A 20,459-nucleotide genomic window follows, 5' to 3' on the forward strand; every position below is an offset into this window, starting at 1 on the left:
CCCAGTACTAATGACAACAATTAAACAATAAAATCTGAATAAAATGTAGTCAGTGGCACATAAGCTTTGATGAGATAATACCACATCTCCAAATATCATTCTTTTAAATGTATTTGCAAAATGAAACTCAGAATTCCGAGTTCTCCATTTTAGCACCTTTGTTATAAGCAAAAAAAATACCCCACAACTTTTATTAAGCAAGTTTGAGTTATTTGATGTCCAAGAAACAAGGTGGAATAAAAAAATACTATCATGCATTAGTTCCCTCAGTTTCTGTTGTGAACTCTTTTTATTATGAGATTACATAAAATCTGTACCTTAGAAAATCAGACAAGTGCTTTAATCAGTCTCTTTATACCTCTGACAAACTTGAATATATCTTTCTTCAACAATGCAGCCCCTTCAAATCAGCCCTTCCAAGCAGATTTCTACTGCCCACACCCTCCAAGTAGGCCTCTAACAAAAATAGAAAAAACAAAACTTAGTGTTTCTGAGGTAAAAAGGAAAATATGGAAATAGAAATAAAAGACAAGAAGAAAAATGTGGTTTAGGCTTTTATAGGCCATAGAACAGCTCGCTGATGTTCTCAGTCCCTCAAAGTAAAAGCCCCACTTGCAGTTCCTTTTGCCAATCACTGCGTGCTGCATCTGAACCTACGTTTGCTCCAGACTCAAAAATCAAGATGGCTTGGATCTTTTTTAAGTGACCCCACCAGCTTTTTTTCATTTCCTGCCCGCCTTCTGCTCTCATGTAATGCCCTGCCATATACATTCATATTTTCTCATTTCTCAAATGAAATGTTCAGATTTCAGAGCAATCTACCATTCAGGGAAATTAACTGACAAGTTGCCCAAACCATTTAAAACTTTCTATGCACGTATGATTAAAACATTAAGATATTTGAATGCAAAGCATAACTATATTATATAGTTAACAAAATAGCTGTGAAAACTTTCTTCTAATTCTTCTCAAACAGTAAAGAAGAATTTAATCAAGGAGTGACTATGTCAGACTGAGAAAACTTTTGTACTTGGTTTGGTTATTTTGCAGACAGGCCACTCTACATAAATCATTTGAGAAACTAACTTTCCTTTAGAGAAAGCCAGTGATTCCCTATCAGCAGTATGTAACCGGACTGCTGTTACAAGACACTTACTAAGCATTCATAAGCTCTCCGCTCCAGAGGCATTAGATGCTCGGTACCTGGGAAACTGGTAATCTACACAGGTTCAGATCCATTTAGGACACTGAAGATCACACCATAAATGGAATTTCCAAAGACCTTTGTGCTTGTTTAAAAATGTGATACTTACGAAAGACAGCTCTGGAGACTGTAACCTTTTGGTGGAGGCTGGGTAACAGCTGAACAGATAAACTTTTGCAAAATTTACCCTTACTTGCTCACGGTGCATGAGGATGAGCCAGTTTGCAAATGCACTGTCTAAAGCATTTGGAAAGAGATCTAAGCCTTGATCCATGTTACAGAATTCCACCCCCTATATTAAATATTATATTATTATATTTTTCTATTTGTCTATTATTATAGTATTATATTGTGTCAAATTCTCAGATTCTAATAACTCTCAATTTTTGAATTCTTGTCCCAGACCTGAATTTCAATGCACAGTTGGTCACAACTTAGTAAGAATTTGACTTTGAGCTTTCATTTGAGTTTCAATCAGAGGTATCAGATCTTTAAAGATAAAAAATTCATTTTGTTATCAGCGTCCAAGCAGTCGTGGTATGAAATCTAGAAGAAAGCCTCAACGTTGCTATTGACCTTACTGTGACCAAATTTCTTCTACTGAGCAGTCAGAGTGGAGAAGGGCAGTACAAGTACTGATACAGAACTAGTGTTTCCTACCATTAGGCATATTCCCAGTCTTAGGACTGACTGTGCCATCTGATTTTTTTAATTACTAAGGAAAGATACTCCTAAAGAATTCCACATCATCCAAGTTTTCTTTGCTTAACATCCACTATTAATCAGAATTTTTCAGGCATTTGTTTCCTGTTCTTGCTTCCTTTCCAAAAACATACAGTAAGCATCTGAGAGAAAGAAAACATGTACCATAAAGTGAAAAAGATTGGGAAGCCAGAGAACAGAGTTTTAGCTTAGAAGTAAAAAAAACAAAACGAAACAAAAAAACACCAGCAAAACCCTACAAGCATTAACTCCTTTCAGTGCATTCTCTGCTGCTTCTACCAAGCTTCTGGCACTTCTGTGCATGTCCCAGTAAATTCTACAACAGAATTGGCAGCATTTCATTCTCTTGCTGCAGCAGCTTTTTCTACCAGGAAATGAAAGATTGAAACATTTTACAGTTATTTTGTTTGCATTTTGTGAAAATTAAATGTTTCATTTTAATAAACACAGTGTTTGGAATTTATTACTGATTCCTTTTAGGTTTTAATATTATGAAATATTTGCATACTTTCATGAAGCATTTTGTCAAAATAAGATCCTGAAGAGACAAACAAGGCAACAGGAAACAGGGCACATTTTCATCAGAATTTTCAAAATCACCTTATTTTCCATAGAAAATAGATATTTGGAATTAGCAAAATATCCTAGGAAGACCAACTGTGTTTACAGAACTGAAAACTCAACCTTAGTCAATTTTTCACAGCACAGAGAGTTTTGCAGTACAAAATCTTACCAATAGATGTGGAGGATTCTCCATCATTTGATGCCTGCAAGTCAGTTCCAAATGTCTTTCTGAAGAGCTGCAGCAGCAGAAATGGAAGTTACTAACTTGAGACAGGAATCGGAAAATTCTGTGTTTGCCTTATGCAAAAAATTGGATTAGAGTATCACCCTGATCACTTAGCCTTAACAATGAAGGATGACAGCACAAATATTTCCCTGTATTTACAGATAAGTGAGTCACACATCAGCAGAAGAAATACTGGTGAAGACTCCTTAGCAGTAGTTTTTAACTGTGGTGCATGGATCTATAGGCCAATGTGAAGGGGCCCACAAGAGCAAGCCCTGGAAGGGCTGGTTCAAATATCATGACAAAAGAGTCTGCAGTTCTACAAGCATACCCTTAGAAGTCCAAAATCAAAAATATTTGAAAGCCACTGGTTACAACTGTAGTAACAGATACTGTATTTCTCCATGAGACTACATAACACTCGGGTTTTTGTAGCTCAGAGATCTGGCATCCAGCACGAGGTTCAGCAAGTCTGTTCCCATGGTCTACCAATGCCACGTCCAGTCATGTGTCTCAAAAAAGCTACCTGCCTGTATTGTGTTGTTCCCCTAGGGGTGACCGCCATGTTTTCATTAGAATGTATAAATATACCTCTTTTTTTTTTCTTTCAGAAGAAAAAGCTGCCTTTGAACAAGGTAGCTGTACAGACAATGTCTTAGCATGGGAACAGGTTGCCCAGAGGGGTTGTGCAGTCACCGGATTGAGCCCTGAACGACCTGGTCTCATCTGACAGCTGACCCTGCTTTGAGCAGGAAGTTGGACTAGGGACCTACTGAAGTCCTTTCCAAACTGAGGTATCCCATGGTGCTACAAAAAAGGCATCAAAGGTATGTGGCCAGCTTTCATTTCACTCCTTTCACTCCATTCAGGTATCCCTAGAATGTTTTGCTATTTACTTTTTTTACTTATAATGTTTTCTGAGGCTTTAGAACACACTCACATCATATGTGCATGTGTTTCTACGGAAACATAAGGGTTTCCAAAACAATTTTTTTTTTTTTTTTTAAAGAAGGGGAAAGAAAACCTCATGGAAGTTCTTGATTCCACGAAGTCTTCAGAAAAGTCAAGCAGAAAACCTCATGGAAGTTCTTGATTCCACGAAGTCTTCAGAAAAGTCAAGTTATCAAGAGTCTTGCGGAAGAAATCTCTGCAGCTGGTAAAATATTGGTGCAGCGAAATCTAAAGGCAGGTTGTGTCTCATCCCCATGATTACATCCATGTTGCTTTTCAGAAGAACAGGCTAAAACTTCCACCAAAAAATTGCTGGGAAATTTGTTTGCAAATTGATTTGAAAAGTTCAATGGAAACAAAAATGGAACAGCAGGCTTCTGGGCATTTATTCTCCCTGCATTTTCCTACCCTTTCAATTTTCAGACAGAAAGAGCAAATTCTTAGTTATTACAGAATTTGATACTGCTAAGGAAGGAACACCTACAACTGCAATACAGCATCAGAACCAGGCAACTACATAAACACTTATCAGAAATCCTTGTACTTTAACAGCCTCACCCTGCATTTAGGGGACAAAAGATTCAAGAAGCTATTCTGTTTGTTTGCCATCTATTAGAGAATGAATACAGCCTTCTCATAATGTCGGTGATTTGCTAAATGTCCCTGTGAAGCACAAAAGCCTGCTGTCCAGTTTGCATGCCTGTGAGTGCTGCAGCCCTCTGGAATAAGGCATGAGCTGCCATTTTGCAGCGTTCTGGTACTGATTTCAAAGCCTTCTCAGAAGACTAAATTTCTGTTTCTTATCTACATAAGCTTTACTTGCTTTCTCCTTTTAGAGGCCACCTAAAGGTATCAGCTTGTGGGTCTGCATTTCTCTGCATGACAATATACCCATATATTTCCCACTCTGCTTATTTTGACTTAGCGGTCAAGCAGCTTGCTGAACTTATGCCTGTCAACTGGTTTTGATGTGTAATATTCAGCCTCAATTGCTCATTTCTTGCACTTCTGTCCAAATTTCTCTCCGATGCACTGTAAGCAAGTCTGGTTACTTTACATCTCTGAACATCAACTGTACAGCCCTACTGACCTGCTCTCTTGCTTGCTCTTGTTTTCTGTTTTAAACCCGCTGCTGAAGCACGGTCTGTATCACTATTGCAGTATGCTTGCCTTGCTTCTTTTGGATTGCTATGCAGTAATACTTCACTGGTTGTTAAAACAGGTCGCGCTTCACAGCATGGACTACGTCTCACCTACTTCCTGCAGTATCCCGTTTCTTGTTTTACTTGGTACAGGCATATATTTTTTCTATTTCTGCATTATTTTTCTTTTTTTTTTTTTTTAACATGAATGTCAGCAGTCCAGTGTTGGACTGGCAGTTCAGAGAGAGCAAAAGCAAGGACCAAGTACCATCTTCCTCCTGCTGCTCCTCTCCAGCACCTCGTGGTTGCCCTGAACGGCTGCCCTGGGGCCAGATGAAGTGCCCACAGCTGCAGTTGTGCCTCCCACCCCTCCCGCGGCTGAGACAGCCCATGAGGACTCAAGGGGCAGCAATACTTCTCCTCTTGAGGAAGGACTCATCAGGGCTGGATTAAGACAAGAAACACCTTGGCTACAAACTGCCAAAGTGCCTTAGCCTGACAGCGGCATTCAGTGACAGTTTGCTAGGCCAAACTTAGAAAATTAAGCCATCTGTGACTGGAGAGGCAGGAGGCAGAGATCACACCCCACATTCCCTCACCGGCTCCAAAAAGCTATGCAACCTTCTTCCTCTCACCACTTTGCACAGACAAAAAGAAAACCAAAGCTCTTCCCTCCCTCCCCTGCATCACTAAAAAAATTGTCTCCTCCACTGCAGGAACGAACTTCAGCAAACTGGAGGGATTTGGGCAGTGACAAAAACCTTGCTAAACATCTCTCCCCAATCCAAAGGAAATATATCGGGTCCCTGTGGGTCTCCTCCTAGGACACTGGAAGCTGCTGACTGGCATTTTTACACTGCAAGGTGCTGCCATTTGCAGCTTTTTCTTTAGCTGATCGTGACATCTTTGCTGCCCTACCCCTACTCTTTTGAACACAGGATGAGCCCCCAAAACCCCCTTTCCCAAACAACAGTATTTGCTTTTCCCCTCAGAGGCTGAATGTTATTGCGGATCTGTAGCAGGAGCCCTGAGGTTCGCAGCAGTCCCTCTCACAATGGAGGTGGTTTCAGCTTACGTCTAGCCTGCACTCCAGATTTAATTGAAGGTAGCTGGCGGCACTTGAACCGCATCTCTGGAAACCTGCCCACTTTGGTGGCAACCAGAGAAGGGGCAAGGATGCAGACGTGGGTCTGTCAATCGATGCTCACTCTGCAAGCAGCTACAAGGCGGGGAGCTTGGGGAGGGGAGGTGGCAAGGAGAGAAGAACCCCGTACAAACAAAAGGTGCGTGCTGACGTTAATCTCCGCTAACGAAGCCTGCATGGAGCCTGTGCTCTGAGTCACCCAGCTCAGTGGCGAGCCGAGAGAAAGCTCATGAATCAAACCACCCCACCGTAAGAAGCAAAGCGGTGCGGACAGGGGGAGGGGAGGAGAGACAGGCAGGGCTTGCGTCAGACCCACAGCCGCTGCCTCCACACTGCCCCTGCCTCTGCCGCCCAGGCACCCGCTGGTCCGTGGGCACTCTCACCTGGCCCCAAACCCCCTATCCGGAGGCCCTGCAGAAAAACACATATCAGGGTGGCAGAGCGGGTGCGAGAGGGCCTCGCCGCTGCACGGCCCTCCTGCCACCGCAGGATGCGGCCCCTTGTGTTTACGCTGGCATGGGCACACCGCGCTCAAGGACCACTCTTACCCCAGGGTGGCATGCTGCTTTGGGGAGCAGGGGAGCGGGGAAGGCGAGCATCTGGGGATATGCCTGGCACCAGAAGAGGGCTGTGACAATGGGGGCCAAGTCTCTTCCACCATTTCTTTCATTTAGATGCACATGTGTAAGTAAGATCAGAGCAGAAGCGACCAGCTATGGAGAGTGGGCCCTAAAGACCATTTTTGCAGCTTCGCCAACGTGCAAAACGCCAAATGGCACGAGTATATACATCTTAACGGATTTACCATGGCAGCTCCACACAGGCGCGGAGACTTCCTTCCTCTCCAGTCAGCTGAAGACTCACAGAGAGAACAGGTGTATTACTGCCGAGGAATTGGCTTCAGTTCTTTTGTATAATCAAATGTAAGCTTAGATTTAAAAGCACATCAGAGAAGAAAAGAAAACCATCCTCCTCCATAATACGTACACCAAGCAGCAAGCCGTATGTATCTGACCATAACCAAACGAGCTATTTTTCACAGCTACAAGTATAATCTCCTTTTCTGTTGGTTGAGTTCTCAAGTCGTGCGCTCCAGTGGCTGGGCGGTGAAGGGTACGATGTGGCAATTCCAGGTGCTATAGCAATTATACACCTCTTCACGCACACACATAGTCCTTGGTTGTTGCAGGGTAGGCCAGGCAGGAAAGCCAAGAGCCTGCAACAAAGCTTGCAGGCTTTCCAGGCTGGCAAGAGCAAAGGCCTCCGTCTCAGAGCCCAACTACTCAGGTGCTCCTTGAGGGAGAAAAACACATTAAGCTGACGGGAGATGCATTCAAAGCCCACAGGCCCTGCAGAACTGGCATACAGCGCAGAGCAAACCGGCTCTCAGTAAGGATTGCAGTCAGGTATTTCTTTTATTTTTCCTTCATTTCTTTCTTGGGGGAAAAAACGAAGAAAAAAAGAAAAGCAGGCCATCTTGCTGACTGGTACAGAGGGGCTAGCTATGCAAACTCTGTAGCAAAGCACAGCATGGCCATCAAAATGATGTGCCTTGGGAGCAGGAGAAGCACCACGAGCTCTGGGCTACTGTTTCTAGGCAAGGACCTCGAAGACCAGTAAATACTACCCTCTCTTAGGGGAACTGTCAGGAAGGAACAGGAGCTCTCTTGTGTGAATGTGGTGCTTTGTTTAATGCTCACCTGGAAGATGAGTGTTTTATTGTGATGACAAGCAAGCATAAAAACCTCGTCCTGGGGACGTTCACTTGATAGATACTAGTTTACTAGCACTTTCAGGAGAGACAAGCAAGAAGGAAATAGACTGGCATGAAAAAACCCTCTTCTCTGCAAGCATTTGAGAGTTGTTAAGACAGTGCCAGAAGACAACCGTGTGCATCTGAGATCAAAGGGCTCCAGTGATTTAAAAGGGCCGCTCTCAGGGGGGAGAGGAGTTATAGTTGCTCAAGGAAAAGAAACAAAGATGACAAGGCACGTAAGCCTGCTTAGGTTATCTTCATAGAACAGCAGAGCCTCAGGAACAGCTATTCACATATACTTTCTGTCTTAATATGTCTGGTCTCAGTGCATCATTTCAAGTATTAAAATAAATGATACCATGCAGCCATCACTTGAAGCTCAATTTATTAGAATCATAGAATCGTTTGGGTTGGAAGGGACCTCTAAAGGTCATCTAGTCCAACCCCCCTGCCGTGGGCAGGGACATCTTCAACTAGATCAGGTTGCTCAGAGCCCCGGCCAACCTGACCTTGAATGTTTCCAGGGATGGGGCATCCACCACCTCTCTGGGCAACCTGATTCTGCAAACAGACACCGCTTCACTTTGCCTGGTTCTGAGCTCGCTAGAAGATGCTTGGCTCTGTTATTCTAATGTCAAGCAAAAAACCATATGCCCTGCCTCTCGGACAGGTCTATTAACTGGGGCTCAGTGGCTCACTAACCGCTACTATGCAGATTTCAAGCAGAACAAGCTCATGTCTGCCCCAAAGATACTACAGGACAGATGGGTCCTCTTCACTGCGAGCCCCATTATGCATAAGAGGAAGACCTGCAGGTGCCCAAAATTAGCTGGACCTGACGGATCAACAGAGTTGATGTGTAGGGTGGATCTATGTCTATAGGCCAGGGTAAATGAACATTAGGGAAATTTAGGCTAGAGGGAAGTAAAACGCACATATCCTCAAGCCTGACAAGGAGATGCCATTCAAAGAGAGCAAAACTGACTACAACTGAAATTGATAAGGATTTTTCATATCTAAGAAGTTCTGCAAAACATCAAAACTGTTTCCAACAAGTTTAACTGTTACAGTTTGCCCAAATTTTGACACTTGGAGACAGGCAAAAATAATCGAGCTGCACTGACTTAATAAGGAAATTAAGTATTCAGGAAAGCAAAGGTAGTCAGTGCCATCTTCCTGGGCTCAAAATCCTTATCAGCTTGAAGCTAATTCTGCTATTCCTCCTACGGAGTCACAATTTTTACTTAGAAAATTCATGCTCTCTACCTACTTCTGTACTGAAGCTTTGAAAGAGAAACCTCTAATCTCGAGGGCTGGAGAGGGCCTGCAGCTTTCATTCAAGCCTGTTTGCAGCCACCGGGTTTTGTCAGCTTTGGAGCGGAAAAAGCTGAGAGGGAAAACTAAAGCAGAAATTGTCCAGATGTGCTTTCAGGAGCTTACTGGGAACTTGCCTGCTTGTTGCAATCTGAAAGTGAAACTGTAAACCAGGGGGAACAGGATGATCGGCTGAATTGCTGCCACTAGTTTCTTTTGAGCTTTTAGTTACCACGTATTTGGGAATTTCACACCAGTAGTTCGTTAATAAACTGACATTCCAGCACTGCTACAACAGCAAGGCACCCTGCAGATCACAGCTTTGTCTGTACCGGGGAAATGACCAACACAGCTGTAGCAAAATAACCTTCCTCTCCAGCTTTTATTCTGGTACCACTGTTAGCAGGCTTGAGGTGGGTTTTTTCCTCCTTCCTGTGAACAGTTAAAAGGCGGGTAGGGAGAGTGTCTCCCTGCTGCAGCTGGGCTAGGAGGGGCCAGGTTTCCTCCGCCACCACCAGCAGTGTGCAAGGAGAAGCACCCGACCGGAAAAGCTGTGCTAGTTGAAAAGGAGATGCTACGCACAGTAGTTTTAGCTCGGAACACCGGAGGCTTGCCAATACATTGACTTCACGTTGCTGGCATTCAAGCAGTTAAACACAACTGCGAACTCTGGAAGCTTTCCCACTCCTCGCTGAAGCTTCTCCCCAGTACACTGGTAACTGATAAACAGATGGTACAACAGATACGGTGTCAGCTCCCTCCTTGTTGGAAATGCAGCTATCCAACATTTAGTCAACCTGCCTACAGTGAGAAGTGATGGAATTAGAAGTAAAAACATGCTTGCATTTCCCTTTCACTTTTAACTACTGCACATACACAGCCTGTGCCTTTTGCATCTCTAACAGAGTCCAAAATTCATTTTTTTCAAGGGAGTCTTCTCTCTGTAACTTTCCCATCCTGGCTGTTGTGGCAAAAGGTGGTAAAAACTCCCCCTTATTCAGTCTCCTACAACCAGTCTAGGATAAACAGTCATTCAGACTGGCAACATTTTCCTCCTCAAAGCTGCATCCAAGGAATAACATAGACACTGCAAATAGTGTCATGAACTCCAACGCTCACGAACCAGCAAGACTGCTAGAAGCATCTGGCACTGTTTTGAGGAAAAGTTTTCAGTTTGGTTCTAGTTGGGCTTCCTCTGTGCTTCGCTGCCATCTCTGACTACCCTCCAGCCCTTCGCAGCGGCTTCACCAAACTGAGCACCAAATTCTGCTCCCTGATAAATACCTCTTGCACCCTCCACCGACTCCTTCGCTCTCTCCCGTGACTCCCCCCTCATATTTCCCAAGCTGTACCCACTTTCATCAGCCTCCCACCATCTTTCTGTCCTCTCATAATGAGGCTCATTTCTCTTCCCTCCATGTAAGGCTTTATGTTCATTAGTACCACACTTCCCTCGTTGCCCGCTTCCCCCAGAGCTCTGTCCCAGAGCCAAGCAAAATTCACATCTTGTTCTGAATTCTGCACTTCTAGCAGAGCATACATTTTCTCTTGCAAATGCCTTATATCAAGAAGTAACTATGATTCGGGACAACTTGCCAAGCAAATCTCCCTTTTCTTTATGTACCAAGCCATTTAAAAGTCACCTGACGTGGATAAAAAGCACAAGGTTTTAAACAGGCTCTATTATTTTTGCCAGCAAAGGATACAGCAAGGTTTGGGGATTTTTATGTGTGTGTGTTTTTAGTTCCAGGCTGAGTCAATATATTATGGAAAACAGACCTGCCTCCAGTTACCTAGAGACTGCTTAACCATGGGGTTCAAGTGACACTGTAAAACCACTCCACAGGAATGCCACTCAATTGCTCAATTCAGCAAACCCTGTTGGTGGATTTTCCCCCCTTATAAATCTCACTTGTCTATTCATTATTTCCCATATTGCATGAGAAAAAGAAAAGAAAAAGGAAAAAGCTTTATTAATTGATGGAGATTTAGACCCTTATTAATGCTGAGATTTAAACATACAATTAAGTCAGGAAAGTCAAATTATGTTTTTTCCTGCTTTCATTCCCTTTTCCATTATTTCCCCATCATAAATGTATGCTCTCTCTCCTGTGAGCTCTGCCATCAAGCACATATGCTCCAAAAGCTTTGTTATTTCCAAAACGCTGCTCCAATGCTAACTTCAGCAGCTCAGCCTCACTCTTCTCTTATGATACAGCAAAGTATTTATTGCTATTTTCACGAGTGAACTCTGCCCCCCAAAGGGTAAAGTTATTCTCTGCTTGGGTGCCTAAAGCTTGGCTCTTTTTCCAGAGAGACCAAATGCCTGTAAACCCTCTCCCTTCTCAGGGAGCTGCACCTCTGCAAAGTAAACAACATTCATGTGAGAGCCTAAATACAAGTCCAAGTGCTTATCTTTAGGCACCCAAGTCTGGAAATGTTGGTCTGAGTGGACAGGCCCCGCTTGTGGCATGAATCACTCTACAGAGCAAGGTTAGGACGGAGGAGCTTCCAATTCTTAATTTAATTCTCTCGACCATCCTGCTGCTTAAATGAGAAACTCAGTTGGGAATCTTAATTACAGTAATATACTCACCAAACATATTGTATTCATTTTTTTAAATTACTTTAGAAATGGCATCACCAGCCAGCAGAACAAAAACAATCCTGCACAAAAATAGATTTAAGGCCCCACAGCCTGGTGTAAAAGGAGTCCTTGGAGCCCATCACATTTGGATCCAAGGACTCCTGTGGGTTTCCTTAGCCACAGAGGTGCCACCGAGCCCCAGCAGCAGGCAGCTAGCAACACCACAATGCCAAACCTACTCCCTTTCTCAGATTTTTCTCAGCTAGCTCCTCTTCTACCATCTTCTACATTCAGATGACCAAGTATTTGAGCATGAATTATCATCATCATGGATACGTGATTTTATGCCCTCAGTCTCCATTCCCCTGCTGCCCACGGGTCCCTTGTTCATCCACTCCAGTGAGGGAGGAGTGTGCCAGAGCTCACACCGTTCAGGCTATCCTTCATAATCCCCTTTTTAGTATGATAGGGGGCACATCTTTTAACCTTCTTCAGTTCCTTCCCTTCTCCCAGTAGATACAGAGCAGGAAAAAACGATATGTCAACTAGCAGAAACTCTTTGAAAAAAGCCCAATCTCAGCAGAAGCAGGGCTGCTCTCTTAAGCTTAAGCCCTTCTGCATGCAGCCCAGTGAGAGTCCACAGCCACAGTCCACAGCAGTTCACTTAAATGGCAGCCACCAGACAGTCCTCCAGGTAAGGATGCACCGATTATAAAACAGACACTCACATTTGCTAGGGAAAATGTAGCAGATCTAAAGTTAAGCCTAGTTTTGTTTTTTTCAGTTTGACCTGGCAGCTCCCATTTTGTCCAGGACCTGTCTTTCGGGGACACCGGCTTCCTCCTTCCCTTGCACGTGCAAAGGACAACCTCAGCAGAGAGCAGAGAAACATTTAGAAAGTCTTTGCATAAAACCCTTCCCAGCCAGAAGCTCTCTGAAGAGTCCAGAAGGACAGACTATTTGAACAGTATCATCAGTTTGCCAGGTCTAACGAGGCAACATAACCGCTTGGACGTGACTGTGTTTGTTTGTCTCGCTGGTAGCACAGCCCTGGATCCTGCTGTCACATGCCTCCGAGCACTTCAGGCCAGGGAACATCTCTCAAGATTGTTGGTAAATTCTTATCTGTATTACAGTTGCAGAGGTGACGCTTGCAGACGTAACCCTGAGCAAATCTGAGCCAGGCGGTAACCCTGGTAATTTGGAGGGGGATGGGGAGAACAGCAGCAGCCAGCTGGGTGCTGATCAAGATGCCTCACACACAACCCTTTGCCTTCTACAGCTGCTAGGGCTCAAGCGAGAACCTGTAGTCAGCAAGACAGGCTACAAACAACACAGAAGAAATGTGATCGCTGCCTGAAAACACTGCTTGCATCCTGGATGCCGCAAAATATAATATTTCTTTTAACTCCCTTCTCTTGATCTGCACTACTCACCACTGCTACAGTGAGGCTTGATTTGTACTTAGAGCTAGCTGAAATATGGGACAAAAAAGCACACGTGAAAAACACGCCCTTTGTGTTCATTTCAAAACTTGCCAACCAGTTGTCATAGTGGCCTTTATTCACATCATCCCTACGGGCCACGGTGTGTTTCACCAATAGGAAGATCCTCCTCTCTGATTACTAGGACACAGTGATGTCAACTGAGTGCACTTGCCACAAACAGGAGGTAAAACCATTAGCATAAGTGTCAGTGAAAGATACTTAGACAAATTTGTCTCACCTTGGGCTTGCCCCAAGCTACCAGATCAGTTGACTACTTTCCGCAGCTCAGCTAATGTGTAATAACTCTTCCAGCTGTGGTAACTCAGTGATACACCTGAACTCAGTCAGGACTGGGGTGAAATATTTCAACCCTTTCACAATAAGCATAAACCCCACATGACTAGTCCACATTTACATTTACTTTTTCTCCTCTTAACTAATTTTGCTTTCCCCTGCCTATGTACTGCTCCTTGGCCTCTAAAGATCTGAAGAGTGGAAGACACCACTGAGAAACCTACAAAACCTATCTTCATTTAGCAGTAAAGACAAAGTTCATAAAAGTAAGTGGAGAGTACAGCCAGACTTGGCTTCCCCCCCCCCACACTTTTCATTAAAAGCTAAAATTAGCTAAAACCTACAATTTCAGGGGAAAGGAGAGGGGGGCAAATACGGAACCACTCCCATTTCAGGTCACATCTAATGAAAATGTTTGGCCAGAAAGAATAGGAAAAAATGTTTTAAACAATGTAAGGTTTCATGTCAACATTTTCTAACTGTAATCATTCATTTCAGAAATGCTGAAATGTTTCATTTCTACATTATTACACATGTCAATGTTTTGCTATAACACAGAATTTTTTAACTGACTCAAGTTTAAAAAAAGGAAAAGAAGCTAAAAAAATTAAATAGACTGAAAACTGAATGTTTCACTTATGGTTATACAAAACATTTAGAATTCCCACTGTGCCATTTTTTTAATTTGACAACTAATCCAGGAGATCCCAGATTTCACTCCGGCAACGCTGTTTGTGGGAACGTCATAACTCACACACCCAGTCTGTTTGCTGAATTTTTGAATTGAAGATGGACTCAAAGGGTCTGTTGACTTCTCTCCCTCGGGTAGTGTCACCTCACCTCGAACAAAGCCACCAGAACAACAAGTAGCGGGGTCTCTACCAATTCACCCTAGGTGAAAGCCTATGAACCTATTTCACTCATACTGGTGTTGATGTTTGCACCTGACGATAAAGTGCTCTCAAATCCAAGCACAAACTGTTTTAGAGCACCACTCGCTTTACACATCTCTGGAGAACTAGTCTGAGAAAGCTCCTCTGGGGTTTTCAACCAAAAGAGACAAAGTACAGCACTTAGTAACACTTTGCTGCTGTGTCTGGGCAAAGGACTTTTCACCAGCTGGGATCCACCAAGAATTATTACCTTCAGTTTTCTCCTCAAGGAATAGGCAGTTTAAGGGCTAGAAAAATCTCCTCTCCCTACCTAATCACCTATGCAGCTCTGTGCAAAGCAGGCAGTGGATAATATGGAACGAAACTGAGAACAGTTCTCATTTTCCTGAGCAACTGAAGTGCAGTTTTAAACACGTAATAGACATTTTTCCTTTACCATTAACGAGCAGAATACGTAAAGTATGACTGCCTTGATACCCTCTGGGCACTCGAGTTTAGACTTCCATTAACAACCTCATTAGCAATAAGAGATGCACAGTATGTTGCATTAAGAAAAGGATCATAATCTATGCTTTTGGGAGCTACTGTATGTGAGCTGTATATCTGCCTTTTTGAATTACAGATTCTTACTGTAGGTAATCTAATCAAAATGCTAACAAACCCCTTTTCATATGATCACAGCAAAACCACAGCACATTAAGAAACACAAATGCTAAGCAATGATACTCAAAATGTCCTTTTATGCACATTAGAGCGGTGCTGAAGACAACATCTGTATTCTGAGGTGAGCAACAGCAAAATCCCCAGACATGACTGCAATCAAGAAATCGCAGTCTAACACTCGCTGAAGCTGGTGTTAGTATCTCCAGTAGCTCAAGTGGGTTTCAGATGAGTTGTCAATCAACCCCTCCTTCATCCCCACTTATTCTGAGCAGGCTCCTTACACCAAGCAATGCTACACAAAGACAAATGTTAACAGCTGCTGAGCTCCCAAAAATCTCTCAAAGTCACTGAAAGCGGAAAAGGATCGACATCTGGTAGGCTCAGGATTGGGTTTATAGCAGTTTGAGACCCCTAGAAACCTGACAAACAATCTTAAACAACAATGGTGAGAGCTCCATTCTAGGAAACATTGAAAACGATGGAAGAGCAGAAAACATACTGAGGAGGTGGGAAGCCAAACCAAAAAGCCCAGAGGAGAGCAAGGCTGCTTTTTTTACTCCTTGTGCCTTACCACAACTAGCTTCTCAAGCCTATGGACCTCTTCAGCTAAGTCTCATTATGAGGGACGTTAGGGTAAACCAAAGAAAAGCTGCCAATATTGGACACTCCAAGAATACAAAGCCCATCAGCAGTCTGCTGATCACAGCAATTTGCAATTTTCACTTCCTTGGTTGATTGCTTGTGTTTTTTTAAAATACCTGCTAATCTGTTTTCCACATTTTCCTGTACTGCATATATTTGTCCTCTGGGTTCTTATTTCTTCCTTGTTTTGTTCTCAGATCATCGTTTGCCATCATCAGAAAATTTATCCTGAAATTTAAGGAAGTAAGAGTTGCTGCATGCCTTTAAGTTTCTAATCCAAAAATAACTCAATCACTGGAGGAGATAAAGGGGCATTTTTTTGTTTTGGGATTTTTATTTTTTTATTTATTTTTTTTTTTTTTAAGTTTTCTAGTTGAAAAGTACCTTAAGATCCTAATGTATATCTCACAAGTTTTCATATTAAAGTACTGTGCTTATAGGCCCTAAAAATTCGAGGAATGAAAGCACTGAGGCATTGTTTTTCCACCATAACAACATGAAGAATAAACTATTTCCCTGAATACATTTAGGGGAAAAAAATTGGCTCTTGGGCAGGAACTTCATGTGCCAAGTTTAAATTCTCTGCAAATCAGGACTGCAAAATGACCCACCTTTGAAACAACAGTTCGTAACAAAAGTAATGCATCCTTAACTGGGCCACTAAAAATGATGCTGCTGGGAGAGAGACTGAATGCATGTAAATTAAAGACATATTGCTAGATTTAATCAGTCCTGTCCAGTATTTATAAGTGTTCTTAAAATATGAGATCTGAGCAGACATCATAAGTCTGAATAAGTTTGTTTAAAGTTAAAGGTTGTTTAGTAAATGTTATTTATACACTGTTAAACCTCAGAGGGAGAAACATTAAACATGTCTGGGATTCACAGAGTACACAAAACAGGCACTATATTGTACAGTTTGATGTATAACTTCCTATAGTGGATAAATCCACCAACATCTGCTAAATATGTAGAAGATTTATTACATTTTCGTAAGATTTACTTACTACGTAGAATTCATGATTTGACAAACAAAGCCCGACTACGGGGAAAACTGTTGTTTCGTTATTTTAAACCCTTTTAAAACACACTTTGGAGGATGCACGAATATTCCCTCACCGCCCTCCCTGTCGCCTGATGGAGGGAACGGTCTCTGAGCCGTTGAGCTGGCTGAGAAAGAGAGAACTTGTGTCTCAATGTCTTGTTTATAGGATGGAGCCTTTGTGCTTCTCTTGGCAGCTCCCAGAGCAAGGTACAGTCCTGCACATCATCTCTCTCCAAAACTTTGCTGACGGACTCAGAGAGTCAACAAGAATCCTAGTACAGTGCAAAGACCCTCCCTCCCCCTGCGGGAGAGCTCAGCAGGCTTTCCTCCCAGGGCATAGTGAAGTCAGACATTTGTTTTGGCATCCAGAAAACTCTTTTTGAAATCTGCGTGAAACTTGGTAAGTTCCCATAGTCTGGGAATCTTTGATGAAATACTGTAATTTTTTCTTATCACCGGGGAATAATGGTCTACGCTGGAAATAGAAATGGAAAATTTGGGCACGGTGAAATCCTGTTTTCAGGAAGTCAGGGGAATCCCATTGGCTCCCCCTCCTCCCCCCAACCTCATTTCTGTAGTTCTTGTTCATATAAATAAGCAGTCAAGCTTCAGCAGCAACAGTGAAATTGATTTCCCTGGTTTTAGATGAAAACCTGAAAGTGAAGGAAGCTCAGTTCAGAAACCAGAGAAAGCTGAGATTTTTCCCATTCAATGCCGGAGATGTGCACCTCCAGTACCTACCAAGAACGTGACTGAAAGTACATAAAGGACAGAGGGCTACTCACCAGAAGCCAAACTCGGGCTTGCTGTCATTTACTTTACCACATGAGCAAAATGAGGAGCAGCTTTTAGCCCAGGAATTATTACAAATACGGGTAAAATGTTTCTAAACGGGTAAAATGTTTCTGAACAAAAAAGATAATTTCCCTTCTAGTAAGCTCTCCATATATATCACTTACGATCTTGGGCTAATATATACTTTCCTTGAAATGGGTAGACTTACATAAACGATCCTTCATTCCTTCTTTCTGACCCTCACTACATTCCTTTAAACCTCCTTAAAAAACGGGGTTCAATTTTAATGGAAATATTTCTCATGAGGAACTGGCAAATGGTTCCTGCAAGAAGCAGAATATAGGTACAGGTATATCTCGGAAGGAATCTAGCCATACAGGATAACACTCAACAGTTTAGCTGAAATGCTGATTTATTGGTACAGACCTCCACTTCCACAGCTGCTTCTTTCTGGAGAAGAATTGTTATAGGACAATACCTCTACCTCTAAATGGCTGCTCTCAGCCATACAAACACTTAATGTAACGTACATTCAATTCTTCTCTTATAGCCTTTAATCCAGCTGCATCCAAAACTCTCAGTCATGATTTGGTGTCATAACTCACATTCCAAGCTCTCCAGGACAGGGACCTATTTTTGTCATTTTGTAAACTTTTACTAGGTTCTCTGTGGACTGACTAGTGCCAAGAGATCGATGAACAAGTATGTATACTGATAATATGGACTGCCTCCTGCTAACAGACTTAATTTCTCAGCATCCTGGTGAAAAAACATGCCTTGAATGTATGAAGCACTGGTTCTGTTACTGTATTTATTATTTAACATTTGCGTGTTAGAACCACAGATGGGCAAGTGACAAGCAATAGCTATTGGGGAAAAACATTTTTACTCCTTGTACAAATACATCCCTAAGATAAGTTACAATATTCTCCTGCCAAAATGGAACAGCTAACGATTTTCTTGCAGTCTGAGAAGTCCCAGATCACAGATGGCCAGCTGAATAGTGGCTCAAGTAATGCTAAGCAATGAACAGCTGCTAACAATGAGGAAATTGTGCTTCTAAGGCCCGATTCAATGCCCACTGAAGTCAATGAAAATCATATAAACAGCAGTGAGTGCCCTAGTGGCACTATTCTTTGGCAAGAAACCAAAAACCAGATAACAAAATATTGTTAAATTCCCCCCACCAGAATACTCACTGCTTTTACAGAGTAACTGAAACTTTGATCTCCAGGCAAGCCTAGAAGCATCCTAGTGAATGCAGCTGCATTTAAAATGCTGATGTACACTAAAGTAAGAGTATTATATATCTTACAGAGGATTAGGTCTTTATTTAGAATGGCTGCAGACATTAAGGGGTTTAGTTGATTTTCTCCCAGATTACAGGCACATTATAGAAAACCAACACTTAATTTTGATAGACCACTACCTGCAAGTCCTTTCTTTCAGTAAATGCTTAAGTTTATTAACAAATGGCACTACTATTGGTTAGAGCACCACCGCTGCTATTCCTAATAACATGCATCTATGAAGCACGTATAAGAAATCAAGTGTCTGCCCCAAGTATTCTGTAGTCACTGCTTTAGCTGGACTGATGGTGGCTACCAGCCGACAAGGAAGAAGATCAGAGAGCTAGGGACAGTTCAGTTCTGGAACACCATAAGAAATAGACATCTCTTGGGGGTTTTCTTAAACCAACAAGTATGAAATGGCAGGTATCTGATTTTTAAAGTGCTTAGAAGAAGCAGCATTGAAAGCCTAAACATGACATTTACAAACTTCACATCACTGTCCTAACCTGAAGCAGCATGGATGCAGCTCCGTAAGCCCATGGAGATGACTGACTACCTTCCCAGGAGCTCGGGACAGCAAGGAGCGGTCCTTGATGGGTGCGACAGAGCTAGAATACAGAAAGGGCAGAGCACTCGATGGGAACAAAACAGAGGCTCTTTAAAGCTTAGGAAGAACTCATTAAAATTCAGAGATGTGTTGCTGATGAATAACATCAGTGTTAAATGCATCTCTCTGTCCATTACCTCCTTCATAAATATACTCATAAAAGAACCACTGAATTCAGGGAAAGACACTTCTTACAGTCACTCTCCTGATCTCGCACAAGATTTTTTAACTATCTGACACACAATGAATCTTAGGTACTTTAAAAGCAAAGAGGCACTACTTAGAAAGCTGCAGAGATCAAAGACAACTGTTTCTAAGGGAGGGGGTTTTTCTTTTTAAAATATGCCTGCAAAATGTCTAGTAGCACACTCCAAGTTTATTTCTTCAGCTTGCTCAAATGCTACACTCTCCTGGGTGCCTTTGCAGTCTCAGAAACAGAGCAGGTACTTTTGTGCTTCTTTGTAGATTTTTCCATTCTGCTGCAGACTCTATTTATGTTCCATAAATGCACAGGTGCACACAGTTATACATGAATGGAGTCAGGTCCTATGGAAGTGAGGAATCGCTTCTCCTGCTATTTGCATAGGCTGGAGGCAGGCATAGTGCAAATAACTCTTTGCAGCTGTACCAACACGCTCCAGTGTCTACTTGCACTGTCCGAATCATCCTGCTCTGAGGCACCTCTTCAAAAAGAGCTGGAAGATGTGGCTAATCATCAGATTTACTAACAGTGTTGCTACAAAATTTAAAAGATTGGACTGGGAGCACAAAGGGACTAGAGAAAGCCTCAGCAACGATGGGTGTGATGGAGCTCAGACTCCCTGAGGGAAGTATATTAACCAGCATAAGGCAGGTGCTAACGCCAAGGGAGACCTGACAGCATTTCTGACTGTCCCCATCACTTGCAGCATGCACCTGCCACTCCTGCCACCTGGGTTCCTCACCTGGGACTGACAATTTTGGTTCAGAGCCAGCTTGCAAGGACACTTCTGCTGGGGACCTCCTCCTCAGGGAGCACACTGTGTCCCCCCGAGTGAAAGGTCTTCTCCTGCTGGCCTAACACTGCCAGGCGGGAGCCCCAGACACCTCCCCGCCCAGCGCAGAACTGGCCTGAAGCCTTGCTGCCACCA

Source organism: Aptenodytes forsteri, unplaced genomic scaffold (assembly GCF_000699145.1).
Source record: "Aptenodytes forsteri isolate BGI_AS27 unplaced genomic scaffold, ASM69914v1 Scaffold210, whole genome shotgun sequence".
NCBI classification, from domain to species: Eukaryota; Metazoa; Chordata; class Aves; order Sphenisciformes; family Spheniscidae; genus Aptenodytes; species Aptenodytes forsteri.